The sequence below is a fragment of the Apium graveolens genome, chromosome 3, assembly GCF_009905375.1.
Source record: "Apium graveolens cultivar Ventura chromosome 3, ASM990537v1, whole genome shotgun sequence".
NCBI classification, from domain to species: domain Eukaryota; kingdom Viridiplantae; phylum Streptophyta; class Magnoliopsida; order Apiales; family Apiaceae; genus Apium; species Apium graveolens.
The window spans coordinates 197,113,948-197,126,589 of NC_133649.1; the positions used below are offsets into that span (position 1 = coordinate 197,113,948).

The 12,642-nt window shown below is 35.3% G+C and overlaps 1 long non-coding RNA gene across 2 annotated transcripts; it reads left to right on the forward strand.

The window, feature by feature from the left end:
* Window positions 1-549: 549 nt before the first annotated feature.
* On the forward strand, window positions 550-12,259 carry LOC141710951 (uncharacterized). Of its 2 annotated transcripts, XR_012571151.1 has the most exons (4): window positions 550-670; window positions 2,490-2,551; window positions 2,852-3,442; window positions 11,784-12,259. It is a non-coding gene; the product is annotated as an uncharacterized LOC141710951 (long non-coding RNA). The 2 variants fall into 2 exon arrangements; XR_012571150.1 differs by having other exon boundaries at window positions 2,490-3,442.
* The last annotated feature ends 383 nt before the right edge of the window (window positions 12,260-12,642 follow it).

Consider the following 12,642-nt stretch of genomic DNA (forward strand, 5'->3'; position numbering starts at 1 on the left):
TTCCTTTGTGTTAAATTTTTAGTGGGTATTATAATTACTTTGCTAAAAGAATATGGAATTTTGCAGGAATATCTAAGTTTCCAGAGGCCTGAGTTTTAAGTATTAGCATGGGTATTTATTTTCTACTTATTGCTCCAAGCTTGAAAGCCTAGATGCCATGTTTTTAACCAACAATATGAGTTTGCTGATTTTCAGAATTAAGAGGTAATATTACTCATAATGTATGATGTTGATGTTGAACTTTGTAATTTGATGAGACATTCTTTGATTATAATAATAAATGATAATTAGTATGATAGTTATGTATAGAAATATATTTATTTATAAGTTTTAGTTAAATATATCTTTATTTTATGAAATTATATGGATGTTAAGAAGGTGTTTTACTTATATATAGATTATTGTCAATTTTTTTGTTTGTCTGTGCATGTCCTGCTTAAGTTTTTATAATTTTACATATTTCACCAAATTATCAATTTATAAACACATTTATAAATTACATAAATCTTATTTGCTCACTTCTTTTTTCGTCCTTTCATTTATTTCATCGCTTTAGTCTTTATATTCTGTTATTTTTGTGTTATTCTGTGTATTAATTTTCTTTGTTTATAATTTGGTTTGAGCAGGAGATGATGATGTGTTGATGAATCATGCAACAATGGTTATCAAGGTATACATTTAATTTTACAACACGCATATGCTTTTATTTTTACGTATAATTTGTTCATTGAGGTAAACCAATGTTATACCATTTGATCAAAACTATGTTCTCTCATATTCTGGATGTGTTTCTTTTTTTTCTAGATTGTGTTTTTGAGGTAATTTAGAAAAAGCATATTGAATTTTGATACATCACTAACATCATTTTGTGGGGATTCAGAACATGTATAGGCTGGAAGTTTTTGTTGCAGTCGCCGATAGTTGAATTTATACACACCTGTCGACACATTCTCATGACATGATGCTCTCAAAACTCTCTCACAGCTCCATTCTATTTTTCCAATTACAACATAACTGAAATATGTGAAATTGGTAGCTTTATTATTTTTTATAAAATTTATTTTTACCAGCTATCTTTTTGAAAAAAGGTGAGATTAACTTGGCCCGGACACTAACTATCTTTTTCTTATATTCTACAATTTAGATAAGGTAAGCAAGGAAGATAACGGCTTTACGCAATGTAATAAAGGGGAATTGTGTCATGCTTTCAATAGCACTAGGAAGGTAAATTCAATATCTTTACCTCGCCAATGCGTGAAGATTATAATATTTTAAAATGAAAGCTTATGTTAATTTATGAACTCAAATACTTATATATTCTAATGAGTTAGCCATAAGTACACAATGAATTATAGCTTGATATACAAATATCTAAAATTGTTACTTTTGTTAATTTCTACAATATGAATGGGTTGTACTGCCTCTATTAACCATAGTCAAGAATTTGTATATATATAATTAAGATTTTGGTTTCTCACCATTGTAGGTTATAGTTAATATTATCTATTTGTTACTATGTAGTTTATTATATTTTCGTTGCTTGGATGATAGCGAGTTCTATTTGATCCCTAAACTAATTTATTTCTTTGCTGGACTGCAATGAAAATAAGAAAGAAATTCGAAAGATGTACTTATTACTGCTTTTGAAATACAGTTTAGGCACAGAGAACAGGTAAACTATATTGCCAAATTTCTACAATAAATCCTAGAGTCTTGCTACATGTATTTGGCCCATCCTTTTTCATAACTTACACCAATTTCACAATTTGTATTCATATTTTACAACTTTTATGCTTTCTTTCTAGAATTTGAGGTATACTTGGAGATGTTGACAAAGGTAGTTGCTAATTATTATGGTGACAATTTACTCATAAATGATAACCACTTTAACTTAAGGATAAGTTTTTCCCTTAGTAAATGAATAAAAAGTTGCCTCTTTCTTAACTCCCGCCATCTTCATTTTCTCTTCAGTTATAAATTTGGATATCTAGCTTATCAGGATATAGGGCTTCATCACCCTTTCAAGAAATATCTAATTTTTTTATTTTTTTGACATATCATAATATTCTAAATTTCTTATAAACATTGATTTCTCTTTTTTGGTGTTTAAAAATGTTGGACAGTTTTAAACTATTGGAAGCCTGCATCACAAAATTAACTGATATTTTTTGTATTCATATGGTCATGCATGTAAGCCTGAATATTGTATGAAGTTACAGAACTGATTTCACGTATAAAAGTTTTGTGAATTTACAAAATTCATTGTTCTTCTACTACTATAGGTTGTACCAGTGAAACATTTGTAGGTTGTCCTAGAAATGAAGAAAATGTTGGAGCAGAACTTTACAAGTTAAAATTAGTTCTTTCACTAGATATAGAGTTCAAAAGAAGAGTGTATTGTGATTGCTCTATATCTTACAACTCTACTGTACTCAGTATTATGATTAAAATGTTCATAAGAGGCCTACAAATTATTTTAACACTTGCAGGATTTGACAGCGAGGAACAGATGCAAAGAATTAATGGAGAAGCAACTGTTACTTTATTTATGGTGAGATATTGTTCAACACTGTTTATCTGTAGTTTGACCTTGGGAAATTTCAGTCGTATATCTTACTGATATAGTGTTGATTTTATTTATTACTCGCCTGTAGGTGTGAGGCTTTTTCAACATACTATATTATTAGTATCCGCCTTTTACATTTATCCTGAGATTTATTAATTGTTTATAAGATAATATTCATCGATATTACTTGATCAGTGCAAGAGCAGGTAGTTCAGTACACAAGTTGCATGATTCTCCCAATTTAATTAACGTGTTCTGATATTACAGTTTCTTGGTTCTTTGCAGCAGCTTCCACTTTATCTACCTGAATAACCTATCTTATTTTTTCTAGAGAAAATGCACCAATATTTTACTTCACCACAATAGCCTCTAAGGTACATTTTTCAATAATGTTAAGATCTTCTGATATTAAATCTGATTCTAGATACTTATTTCTGAATTTTGCATATTTATTTATATACATTTGACATGGTGTTGGTGTGTTTATAAGGAAAATCACAACTATGCATAAAATGTGTAATAAGTATATTTTGTAAATGGAAGAGAGGTTCAATTTTGGAAACCAAATTAATATCATCATATGATAAGAAGGCATGCAATGATGTTTTAACATGGTGATAATTGATAAACCCGCGGGCGCCTTAGAGGCTGGTGATCAGACTTTCAACAAGGTGCTACGGAAAAATTTAGGTGATATTTTTTTCTACAATAATAATCAATATGTAGAGGATTGTTATTTATACATGGTTCTTTCTCCGCATCCAGTAGAATATAGTTCAGAGTGGCAACCATGCCATTGAGAAATTAGTCTCAGGATTGAGATGTTCGTGATGAATATTGTCCTATAAGTGGCTCAGCATCAACAAGTCATGGGAGGTGATTAAATAACTTTTATTATTCTGAGTATTTTTATTCTTCTGAGTATATCACTTAGCATATAATAGGTGGAAGGAGAGTTTATAAATTAAACAAGGACTTGCAGAGGATGACATTTCATAAGCAACATGTACCATTTAAATGTTAAATCTCATTTTGATTATTCTTTATGTTGAGAAACTCACTAACAAGTATAGCAACATAGAGGCAAGTGTATAAAGAATTTAACAAGTTTAGGCCAAGACCACAGTTAACAAAACAAAACATGCAGGTAAACAAAATCAGTAACTGAAATAACGAAGAGAGAAAGAAAGATGTACCCGAAACCATAGCTTTCAACAGTGACTGAAATAAAGGTTTACAGATACAAAATGCCAAGAAAATAATCACAGCTGAGTCACCAGGCCTTGCTCGAAGTCCTGGCTGCTCTTGAAGAGATTATTGCCCCCTACCTGCTGCGTTTGGGATGTGCGCAATATCTCCACCAGGATAAAACAGCTCGGAGTTTATGTTAACAGCAGCAACAAAACCTCCACTTCGACCAGCACCTCAGTCGCCGGAAAATATCAGCACTTCAGGACTTATGGAAGAGAAATGCAGAGAGGTTGAAGAGAAGAGATGAGAATGTCGTGTGTCGTATTCATTCAGTTTAGCCTCTATTTATAGGAGAGGAAAAATGAAACTGTCCACACACTTAATGTCTGAATTAAACTGCTCCATTAATGAAAAAATCAAAACTGATCAGATTTTGAATTCATAAATGAAAAAATCAAAACTGAACAGCTTTTGAATTTAAATTATTTGTAACAGCTTTTCACATTAACACCCACATTATTATCAGAACTTAAGTTAAGTTCTGATTTAACTCATCAGTACTTAAGTTCTGATTCTGATATCAGAACTTGTTAAGTTCTGATTTTGTTCATCAGTTCTTAAGTTCTGATTTTATTCATCAGTTCTTAAGTTCTGATTCTTATATCAGAACTTGTTACAGATCAGATTATTTGCAGGTTCAATATATTTAGACTACTTAGCCTATTTCAGTACCCAGCCCAATAATCCAATCACCGATAAATAAATTCGAATTAAAATAATTCTCAAATAAATAAAATCCCCGCCCAGGTCGCCTCGCGTACGCGAGACGCCGAGACATTCGCCCAAATCGCCCTTCGACCCGACCCGGTCCGGTCCGGTCCGGTCCGGTGCGGTGCGGTGCGTGGCGGGGCGGGGCGCGCGTGTGTGTGTGTGTGCGTGCGCGTGAAGCACATAACAACACAATGGACCATCACACACCTTAGTAGTTGTATACTACTCATGTGGGTAATACCATATAAAGCACACAACCCCCTTTATTTATTTCAATGTGGGACAAACATTCTCAAATTTTCCAAGCTTTTTCAAGCTACTTTCAACTCTCATTTCATATGGATTTCATTAAGAAAATTCTTAAAACCATACATGAAAATTTAAGTTCAAATATCATTGAACAATTTCCAATCATTAGATTTTAGGATTAACATCAAGAACATAATTAAATTAAGCTCTAAAATCCTAATTTTCTAACAATCCCCCACAAATCCATACAGAAATGTGATCAATTTCCCATCATGACTTGTTTTTCAGAGTCGGTACCCTTCCGGGTTTGAACCCTCCTAATTCCTCTACTTTAATGGCTATCGGACTCAGATGGAATGTTTCACCTTGAATCTTAATCCGTTTAGTATAACCATATTCCATAGACGACGACAAGTCAAAGATTATGGTGCCAATCTACGGCTTTGAGACATTAATGGTCATGTCTCGATCCTGTTCGTCGAATGCTTCAAGGATTAACCCTATCCTCTAATTGCGACCACACAATTACATTCGCTTAGCTGGGCATCTCCAGAGATATACTGCCTCTATCTCGTCAAATGACTTGATCCCATTCAGAGTTTTAACACTCTTGCTTTTCTGGCAGTGTCAGTACCTTCTAGGTTTACAGGGGATAGATTCAGATACTGTAGTATCATCTATGTAGCAAAGGTACTACCAACTCATCCTTACAGCTTGTTATTACCCATTGAATACACTTCAAGGGATCTCCTCTCATGTGTATTGGGTTCCCACTGTTGATGAATTATGATGGGTTGACAATCCCATCCCCAACCTTGACTTAAGGACCACTGCAGGTTCCAGTCCTTTAGTAAGAGGATCAGCTATATTATTCTGAGTTCCTATGAACTCTATAGCTATGATCCTATCAGTCACTAAACCCCTTATAGACTTGAGTCTAACTTGGATGTGTCTCTTAGTTTTAGCATTATGCTTTTTACTGCTAATCTTGTCGATAGTTGTTCGACTATCACAGTGAATAGCAATAGCAGGAAGCGGTCTGCTTACTACAGGTATTGCAGACATAAGTCCGTGTAACCATTCAGCCTCCGTCCCTGTGGCATCAAGTGCACACAACTCAGCCTCAAAAGTAGACCGAGTAACAATAGTCTGTCTGCTTGACTTCCAGGATATTGCTCCACCAGCTAAGGTGAACACGTATCCAGTCACTCCATTGGAACCAGACTTCTTAGCTATCCAACTTGCATCACTGTACCCTTCAAGCACACCAGGAAATCTCCTGTAGTGTAAACTAAGGTACATTGTGCCTTTTAGATATCTAAGTACTCTATCAAGAGCATCCCAATGAGTTCTGTTTGGACAACTTGTATATCTCGCCAATTTAGACACAGAATATGAAATATCTGGTCTAGTACAGATAGCAAGATACTGCAAGCTCCCAATAATCTGAGAATACCTTAACTGAGACACAGGCACTCCTGAAGTATTCTTGATAAGGGCAACTTTCGAATCATAAGGTGTACTAGCGATTCTACACTGTGAATAACCATATTTCTCAAGTATAGATTTCTCTATATAATGAGATTGAGTCAAGGTTATTCCTTCAGTGGACTGAATCAATTTGATTCCAAGAATCACACTTGCTTCACCCATATCCTTCATTTCAAAATGCCTTTTCAAGAATTCTTTAGTCTCGTTAATAATCTCAATATTGGTTCCAAACAATAAAATATCATCCACATATAGGCACAAGATAACACACTCATTACCTTTAACTTTAGTGTAGACACACTTATCACTTTCATTAATCTTATAACTGAAAGGCAATATAGTTTCATCAAACTTTTTATGCCAATCTCTGGGAGCTTGTTTCAAGCCATAGATGGACTTGATCAACTTACATACTTTCCTTTCATTGCCTGATGCAACAAATCCATCAGGCTGATCCATATAAATCTCTTCCTCAAGTTCACCATGAAGAAAAGCCGTCTTTACATCCATCTGATGAATGATAAGACCATGGACTGAAGCCAATGCTATAAGCATTCGGATTGTTACCATTCTTGCAACCGGAGAGTATGTATCAAAATAATCAATTCCTTCCTTTTACTTAAAACCCTTAGCTACCAGTCTAGCTTTGTACTTATCTATTGAGCCGTCAGGGTTCAACTTCCTTTTAAAGACCCATTTGCACCCAATAGTAGAACACCCAGGAGGGAGATCAACCAACTCCCATGTTCCATTGGAAACAATAGAGTCAATTTCACTCTTGACAGCGCCCTTCCAGTGCCTTGACTCAGAATAATCCATAGCTTGCCGGAAAGTTAAAGGTTCGTCCTCGATATTGTAAGTGATGAAATCACCTCCAAAATCCTTGACTATTTTTGCACGCTTACTTCTCCTTGGTTCCTCTAATTCCTTAGGAATAGAGCTACTACTAGGTTCCGCCCCCACATTTGTCATCTTTTCCACATGATCAGGAATAGAACTTGATGTGTGAGTAGGATCTTCCTCAGAAGTCGTTTCAGGTATTCCAGTCTTCATAGGGTAGACATCCTCAAAGAATGTCGCATCTCGAAATTCAACTATCGTGTTTGCCACTATACCATCTATGTCAGATTTTAACACTAAAAATCTCATAGCTGTAGTGGTTTCAAGATAGCCCAGAAAGATACAGTCAACAGTCTTTGGACCTAGTTTCTTTCTCTTGTGTTCAGGAACAAGCACCTTAGCAAGGCACCCCCACACACGAAGATACTTAAGACTAGTCATCCTGCCTTTCCATAACTCCAAGGGTGTTTTATCCATGTGTTTCAGAGGGACTCTATTCAAAATATGGCAAGCCGTATTTAGAGCCTCTCCCCACATGTATTTAGGCAACCCAGAGTTAATAAGCATACTATTAATCATATCTTTAAATGTTCTGTTCTTTCGCTCAGCAACCCCATTAGACTCAGGTGTGTATGGTGGAGTAACTTCATGAACTATACCATTGTTTGCACAAAATTCATTAAAAGCATTACTCGTATACTCACCACCTCTATCAGATCTCAATCTTTTAAGTAACTTACTAGTTTGTTTTTCTACTTCAGTTTTATATATAATGAATTTACTAAGTGCTTCATCCTTATGTCTAAGTAAATAAACATAACAATATCTACTACTATCATCTATAAAAGTAATGAAGTATCTAAACTGGTCCTTGGTCAACACACCACCAAATTCACAAATATCAGTGTGTACTAAATCTAACAAGTCTGAATCCCTAACAATGTTATGAAAAGGTTTCCTTATTTGTTTAGCAGACACACATACTTGACATTTAGAATTCTTTTCTATGGTATATTTTGGAATCAACTCTAAGTTCATCATGTTCTTAAGAGCACCAAAGTTTAAATGACCTAGTCTAGCATGCCATATATTTGAGGATTCAATACAATTAACAGTAGGAATAACATTATTATTCAAACTTCCCAAAACGGGATCCGCATTAATAACAAATAAACCATTTGACAAGTAACCCTTGCCAAAGAATGTACCAGTGTGAATAAGAACTACTTTATTACACTTGAACGAAATTTCAAAACCACTAGAAACTAAACAGCTTCCACTTATTATATTTCTACGCATGTCGGGAACATGATGCACTCTCGTCAGAGATAGAATACGTCCTGAAGGGAACTTCAGATCCACGTTTCCAACTCCATGTACTTGAGCAGCACTAGCATTCCCCATCTTCACAGTCAGGCTATGACTCTGTTGATAAGATACAAATAAACTAATATCAGCACAAATATGTACATTAGCTCCAGTATCTATCAACCATTCATTTGACAGATAGGTAGAAAATATCACAGGGTTGTAGGATACATACCGGTCAACGTTGGTTTCAGAAGCCGTAGCCTCACCAACAACCATGTTCACTACAGGCCCACTTGCGGTTCCAAGCACAACATTTGCTTGTGCTACCTCGGTTTTCTTCGCTTTCTTCGTAGGGCAGTCCTTACTCCAGTGCCCAACCTGCCCACAAGACCAGCATGGTTTGTTTGCCTTGGGTTTCTTGGCCTTGTCCTTGTCACTCTTAGGTTTATTACTATTAGCTTTCTTAGCAAAAGCCTTCCTCTTTTGTCCTACAGTTGCTATGTTTACCTTCGAGGTACCGTGTTCAGTTGGCATCACATGTCCCTGTTTGGACTTGTGTTGTTCTTGCACCGAGATGTCCAGCATAAGGTTGGTCCAGGTGATCTCTCCTTTCTGTCTTTTCAGGGAGAGAGAGAACTCTTCCCAAGACTTCGGGAGTTTTTCAATCACACTCATCACCTTGAACTTCTCCGGGAGATTCATTCCAGACTCCTTCAAAGCATGCACTATCATCTCGAACTCATGCACCTGCTCAGTCATGGACTTATTGTCCACCAGCTTGAACTCGAGGAACCTTGCCACAGAATACTTTTCTAGACCTTGTGAGTCAGTATTATGTGTCTGGTCCAGCTTCTCCCATAAGAGTTTTGCAGAGTAGGCATCAGAAGAATAGACATCAAACAAAGTGTTTGTTAGTGCCGCCAGAATGGCCGCCCTAGCCACTCCATCCTTCTCAGCCCACTTCGCAAAAGCCTTAACTGTGTCAGCCTTCTCTTGATCCACTACTGGTTTCTCATATTCCACAACCGGCCACAGACCCTTTATAGTCAACCACAGCTTCATCCTTTTCTGCCAGCGAGAAAAGCCAATGCCACCGTTGAATTTCTCCGGTAAACCGGTTAGTTCAACAGCCTGTGGGAAACTATAGGTGGTCCAATCAATGGCCCCAGCAGTTACACCCGAACTGCTACCACCACCAACGATAACCTCACTTTCGTTAACCATTATGCTAAATTCTAAATAACCAATAATCTCTTCAAGAATGTTGAGAAACTCACTAACAAGTATAGCAACATAGAGGCAAGTGTATAAAGAATTTAACAAGTTTAGGCCAAGACCACAGTTAACAAAACAAAACATGCAGGTAAACAAAATCAGTAACTGAAATAACGAAGAGAGAAAGAAAGATGTACCCGAAACCATAGCTTTCAACAGTGACTGAAATAAAGGTTTACAGATACAAAATGCCAAGAAAATAATCACAGCTGAGTCACCAGGCCTTGCTCGAAGTCCTGGCTGCTCTTGAAGAGATTATTGCCCCCTACCTGCTGCGTTTGGGATGTGCGCAATATCTCCACCAGGATAAAACAGCTCGGAGTTTATGTTAACAGCAGCAACAAAACCTCCACTTCGACCAGCACCTCAGTCGCCGGAAAATATCAGCACTTCAGGACTTATGGAAGAGAAATGCAGAGAGGTTGAAGAGAAGAGATGAGAATGTCGTGTGTCGTATTCATTCAGTTTAGCCTCTATTTATAGGAGAGGAAAAATGAAACTGTCCACACACTTAATGTCTGAATTAAACTGCTCCATTAATGAAAAAATCAAAACTGATCAGATTTTGGATTCATAAATGAAAAAATCAAAACTGAACAGCTTTTGAATTTAAATTATTTGTAACAGCTTTTCACATTAACACCCACATTATTATCAGAACTTAAGTTAAGTTCTGATTTAACTCATCAGTACTTAAGTTCTGATTCTGATATCAGAACTTGTTAAGTTCTGATTTTGTTCATCAGTTCTTAAGTTCTGATTTTATTCATCGGTTCTTAAGTTCTGATTCTTATATCAGAACTTGTTACAGATCAGATTATTTGCAGGTTCAATATATTTAGACTACTTAGCCTATTTCAGTACCCAGCCCAATAATCCAATCACCGATAAATAAATTCGAATTAAAATAATTCTCAAATAAATAAAATCCCCGCCCAGGTCGCCTCGCGTACGCGAGACGCCGAGACATTCGCCCAAATCGCCCTTCGACCCGACCCGGTCCGGTCCGGTCCGGTCCGGTGCGGTGCGGTGCGTGGCGGGGCGGGGCGCGCGTGTGTGTGTGTGTGCGTGCGCGTGAAGCACATAACAACACAATGGACCATCACACACCTTAGTAGTTGTATACTACTCATGTGGGTAATACCATATAAAGCACACAACCCCCTTTATTTATTTCAATGTGGGACAAACATTCTCAAATTTTCCAAGCTTTTTCAAGCTACTTTCAACTCTCATTTCATATGGATTTCATTAAGAAAATTCTTAAAACCATACATGAAAATTTAAGTTCAAATATCATTGAACAATTTCCAATCATTAGATTTTAGGATTAACATCAAGAACATAATTAAATTAAGCTCTAAAATCCTAATTTTCTAACACTTTATGTACTTTATCTTTAATTTGATTTGATGGGATAATTAAATTGAGCTTCATGTTGAGATGAATATAATTGATCTAGACATTTTCTAAATGGAGGGCCACATGGTTGGCACTGGCTCATTTGGTGTTATATATCATGTACCTTAAATTTATTTTTTGATTTATACATGAAAAATCTTTCCAATTACGATATTTGAATGTCAATGAAAATCCAGAATGTAATGTGCATAAACCTTTCTGCTCTGCTGAATCAACATGGTTCACTTAAGTTATATGCTTGGTAGTTGTGCTTCTTTTATTAACCAAAATGTACAGCTAGCATGCCTTCTCTCCCCAATCCCATTTATCTTAAGTGTCTCCTTTGTTGTTACTTTTGTGATGCACTCCACGTTTCCATCTATATAATTATTTGATGCTATATGCTAATCTGAAAGGCATAGTTTATATTTGTGTAGTACCTTCGATACTTCTCTTTTTGTCAGATCATGTGTTTCTTACAAGGCATGTCATGTTATCAGATTGATTAGAATTCAAACCCCTATTTTTCTGTTTATAATCTTCTATAGCATATAATTGTAATCTTCCATAAGGATGAACACAGCTTTTACCTTCTTAACATCTGACTCTTTGTTCTGCAAGTTGAGGTTCTGATGTGATTGCAAATATGGCTCTGATTGTGTTTGTGTCTGTTGTTGCTATTTATCAGACCCCAAAAAAATCGATTGTTGGCTTGGGTACTCTAAAAGCTTCGTAAAAACTTAGAAAAATAAGAAAGCTGGAGCAGCGGGTTTTATAAGTTATTTATCTCTTTAGGAGTTTGCATCATCAAGATGTCCAGTTAATATTTATATAATAGCAATCTAATCTTGAATATACATTGTGCACCTCATAAGGAAATTATTTTTGGAATGAGATTGAATTACTCATGGAAGAAGTGCATTACCAGTTTGGAAGGATCTCCTCATGACACAGGTTAAGGATATCAAAGCGAGATTGGAGATTATAACTGAGGAAAAGGTTCTTGCAGCATAGAGTTCCAAATTCCAGCGTTTGTGCAGAACATAAATAACACATCTAAATATTGTGATTTTTTTCATATGTTATATGTTAGAAAATTTCTTACTGCACTAGTAATTCTATATTTAGTAATGTATAGAGATTGTTTAAGGAAAACTTTTTTAGTAATTTTTACTGCAATAGTAATATTACTTTTCCCAATATGTATTTTTAAGTTTTGTTTTGTTTTATAATACTTATATTGCAATATATTGGATAATTTAAATGCAAAATTTGAACTTCAGTGTAAATTTAAAATTTTAAAAATTATATAATCTAGAGATTAAATTGTTAAAGTTTTAATTATTATTTTTCCATTTCTTGCTATGTAAATGTTATTAATTTTTAATCAAAATATAGAGCAAAAAATATTCATGAAATTTAAGAGTAATTTTGATATTAAAATTTGAAAGCACTTGTATTTTTAAAATGTTAGCATAAAAGTGAAGAATTTAAATTTTAAAATCAGGGCTCATAATAAGGTTAATATACTCAGGTATGGATGTACA